Source organism: Aegilops tauschii, chromosome 4, assembly GCF_002575655.3.
Source record: "Aegilops tauschii subsp. strangulata cultivar AL8/78 chromosome 4, Aet v6.0, whole genome shotgun sequence".
Taxonomy (NCBI): domain Eukaryota; kingdom Viridiplantae; phylum Streptophyta; class Magnoliopsida; order Poales; family Poaceae; genus Aegilops; species Aegilops tauschii.
Window position 1 is genome coordinate 209,707,694 of NC_053038.3, and position 4,723 is coordinate 209,712,416.

Below are 4,723 nucleotides of genomic sequence, written 5' to 3' on the forward strand. Positions count from 1 at the left end.
ACCAAATGAACGGATGACTAGAATCAGCTCGGTCTAGTTCGGTGTTTTACATGGGCCGAGCCCAACAATTCAGCCTTTCTATATTTTTTTCCTGTGAATTTTATGTCGGCTTCATGGGCCAAGCCCAACATTGCTGCCTTTTTTATTGTTGGCCCATGGCCTTTTATTGTTTATTGATTTCTATTTTCAGCCATTATATATTCAAGCTGGTCCCACTAGTGAGATGGGTCCCACTTGTCATGATCATCTCTCAAATTGGTCCCATATGTCAGAAATGTACAAATTTGACAAATTATTTTCATAAGTGGCCCCATTGGTCAAGTTTCCATTTCACAAGTTTTCAAATCACATACATGATCAAAAAGAACACATAAAGTTCATCAAATATACCACTTAATAAATCTATTACAATCTTACAACACATATATGCTACAATATGCTACTCTTCACTGAGTAGGACTTGACGACTTCACACTTCACGGCTTCACACTTGCTTCACACTTCACATTTGAGCTTCTGTAAAAGAGGAACAACCACAATTTTAAATCTCAATTGAAGTATAGGCCATATACAGAAGTAGTTCAAAGATGAAACAACATCAATTAAACACACTCGCACAAAAACATAGGAGTCAAAATGCACTATAGGACCAGGACAAGGACACTCCTATTATCAAATCAACACACATAATGTGGATGTCTCATGTGAGCATCATGCTGTTGTTTTATTAAACAATGATACAGCAACAGAATACAATATCTTCAATGCAAATTGTGGTACTTGTAGCAAAACAGTTTGAAACAACAACTACACAATACATTATAACGAGAGTAAGCTTGAATCAAACAGAAAAGGGAACAATTTCGAGTTTAAAAGTTAAAACGTTTGCAAGATATCCCAACTCGCAAGTTCAAGAGGCATAATTTAGAAACTTGCATCAAGGCACTCTGTAATAAGAGTAGCATTCGACTTGACACACGGAACAGCGACACAAAAGAATTATATACCTTTAGCTCTGCTCACAGCTTCTCTGCTCATAACAGTTACACCTACCATTGGGGGAGTCAAAACAAGAAGTATTAGATCACAATATTTGCATATTTGTTAGATCTTGTTTAATATTTATTTATTTTATACACCAGACATCCTACCATCCATTTGGATATATGCCTTCATAAGCACCTGAAGCTAGATACAATCTAGGATCTCGGCTCTTTGTCAGCTCAGTAACAAACTAGTTCACTTCCTTTAATCTACGTAATAAGACAAGGGCATGACTAGGTTATAGAATTTACAGAATCTAAATCTACATGGAGCCATCACAGTAGCATATGAATTTAGGCCAGGTTCAAGTGGAAGTACACATTATCAATGTGCGTTTCTCCATTTGATTTGTGTAGCCAATAAACTTACAAAATCATGCAACAATCCACTGGTTGTGCACAGAATCACAAATTCCTGAGCATATAATTTCAACAAGGTTAACCAAATTTCCCACATAGTTTTGGGGCAATTCTATTTAGCTACAAAGATCGGTAGCTATGGATGGCAATGTGACAGTACAGACAGACTTGTGGCTGCTCATTTGCATTCAGGTAACTATGGCAATGATGCAAACAGACTTGTGGCTGCTCATTCACTAGCTATGGCAATGACACAAACAGACTTGTGGCTGCTCATTCACATAGCAACATTTCATCATTCATCTACAAGCAACTATTGGCCGTCGGATCAGACGGGAAAGGAAGGGTCACCTGACATGTTGAACTCGATGCTGCAGCAGGCCGATGATGTGGTGGTACAGAGCAAGCCCTTTCTGGCTGGCTAGATGCGCCCCTCCCCCTCCCGCTCCTCGAGCAGGACAAGGACAACGGCCGCTAGGCTCGTTGAGATCGGGAAGCTGGGGGAGGCGAGCACGCCCGTGAGGTACTCCATGGCGCCGGGCGCATCACGTGCGGCAGGATGTCGATCGCTAGGTTGACCGCGATCATGAACAGCAGCGTCACCAGCGCCACCGCCTGCACGCATTCGGGCCACGTTGACAGTGTCAGAAACTTGACGGATTTTCAGAACGAAGTACAGCTGGTACTACTACCGCTGCAAAATTGGTTGGAGATGCACCCACCATGTTGGTGTAGACGGTCCAGTTGATGAAGAGCTCTGACAGCATGGCTCCGAGCAGCCCGAAGAGCGCACCGGAGGCGCAACTCCACCGAGAATAGCACTTGACTGAAATAGCAAAAATCGTCAGCCTCTACCCTCTAGTCTGGTACCACATCCCCACAAAATCATGAAGGCCAAAGTCAAAAGCACGAAAGCAGGTTACAGCCAGGATCTATGATAATTTTCTACTATGCACTAGTATTACTAGATAACTCGTCGAGCAAGACAAAATACTAACACAGGATCTGATGATGATACAGCACGGGCGACCAAAATGATGAAAGGAGCAACCATTCCTTAGTAGCAAGCAGAACTGGAAAAGATATTGAGGATCTTCCAGTAGCAAACATTGACAGATTGCTGCTAGTGCATACTAGTATGATTCACACCAAAGCAACCATCTAATTCGATGAGCACATAAAAGTAATTTACGTGGGCAAAGATCCCCCTCCCCCAGCCCAAATCTACACGAACAGAAGAGCTACACTGCGTCAACGGACACAACCAAGCTCACATGCAGTAAGACCAAAGCAGAGGCATACATGCAGTTAGTTGCACGGCTGAGCTCACATGCATGCCGGCAAGAGGATTGCTCCTTCTAGCTACTGCTGCCACAAAATGCATGACATATTAGTTGCAGTACAAGCTATGGATCTGGATTCTGGACTGAGATCCAGACACATTAGTGAAGTGCAGATATGCAACTAGCAGGAAATCCGCAAGACAAAAGGCAAGAAATCATCAAGTGTGGATCGTGCCTGGAACCCTAGCCCAAGACGCGCGGGACAAACCAGACAAGATGGAGTCGCACCGCATCGCATCCACGAGGAGCCATCTCGCGCCGGGGCGGGAGGAGGTAGGGAGGGGGACGGGGCGGGGCGGGGGCGTTATACCTTGATGTAGATGTTCTCGGCGGCCTTCTCCTCCTCGCCGAGCACCTTGCCGGAGGAGCGGAGCCTGGTCTGCACAAACCGCACCACCGCCCTGGCCCGGGCCCTCGTTGCCGCCCTCGCCGCCGCCGGCCAGCTCGACAGGGCATCGCGCATCGAAGCACGCTTGCACGCGCTAACGAGCAAGTCAGCCGCGACGCTGTTGTCGCTGGGGTAGGGTTAGGCTTCCATGGGTGGAGGCTTCGGGTGGCGATGCGGTGAGAAAGGGAGGGGGTCCGGGTGGTGATGCAGTGAGGAAGAGCGTGGGGGAGTCCATGGATGCGAAGGCTCACCGGTGGAGCTGATGGGGATGTGGCGGCGGCAGCGATCTGGAAGGGGAAGGGAGGAGGGGTGGAGACAGAGAGGGGTTTGCGGTTGGGTGGAGCTGATGAATAATTTTTTTAGGGGTGGATGGGTGGATGGATGGATGGATGTGGTATGGAGATAGATGGATGGATGGACTGTGCCATGGCATCGATCCATGGCACAAGCGTCTCCACCAATGGAAATTAAGCGCATGTAATTGTGTTTCTTCTTTTGTTTCTCTTATATTTTTTCACCAATGTAAAGAGCCTATCAACTATTTACTGCAAAATGGCATCATTTTATTCTTCAAAAATACTAGACCATATTTATGTCCAATTAACCAGATGATTGTGTGTTAAAAACTTTTTATCAGCCTCCCATAAAATTGACAAATTTCTGCCGATTCAGAAGAAAATATGTCAAATTTGAACTACAGCCGTCACATAGTTTGCTCTTTATTTTTTGCAAATAATATTTTTGGGTACAAAATTATCTATTTTATTAGAGATACACCAAAAGTTTTCCAAGATTCAACCCCTAGCTACAAACGGTAATGCCCGCCGTTTTGACCGCATTTTCAAACCGGCATGAAAAATAAAAAAAATCAAAAATTGGAAAACCTTCGCATTCTGGCATTATATGTGACCAAGTTACCAGGAAAAATAATAAACTTGTAATATTGCAATTATTTTAAAATTTTGTTCTAAAAAATGAGCTATCATGTGTGAAGATTCATGGCTTTCGGCCCAAATACTCAATCTTATGGCCAAATTCATAGCATAGTTTGTTTATGATATAATATTGTGCACAATGGTGCATATTGGAATGGCAAACAATGTTGCCTAAGGAAGATTTCATTTTCTTTGCACGAAGAATTCATTTTCCATTTTTCGAGTGCCCGAAATGAGTTTTTTTGTTAAGGACCTACCATATATTTGTTGCAAAATTGGACCAAATTAATTTTCTAAAATATTAGGACATATTTAATGTACACTTGACCAAATGGTTGGGTGTCAAAAGTTTTGATGCACCTCTCGTGACAAACACAAATTTCCGTCGATTCAGTAGGAAGCGGGTCAAATTTGAACTACAGCTGCATCATAGTTTGCTCTTTATTTTTTCCAAAAATCATTTCTAGGTACATAAGTATCTATTTAATCAGAGAAACACCAAAAGAATTCCAAGATTCAACCACTAGCTAGGAACGGTCATGCCCGCTGTTTTGACCGCATTTTGAAACAGGCATAACAAATTCAAAAAAAATCAAAAAATTGGAAAACCTTCGCATTGTGTCATTATATGTGACCAAGTTACCAGGGAAAATA

At 43.3% G+C, this 4,723-nt stretch overlaps 1 long non-coding RNA gene across 1 annotated transcript; it reads right to left on the bottom strand.

Annotated features, from left to right (window-relative positions):
• Positions 1-267: 267 nt before the first annotated feature.
• LOC109741021 (uncharacterized) lies at positions 268-1,974 on the bottom strand. The gene is made up of 3 exons (XR_006662038.2): positions 1,755-1,974; positions 1,008-1,049; positions 268-516 (listed from the first exon to the last, which is right to left on the bottom strand). It is a non-coding gene; the product is annotated as an uncharacterized lncRNA (long non-coding RNA).
• Between the last annotated feature and the right edge of the window lie 2,749 nt (positions 1,975-4,723).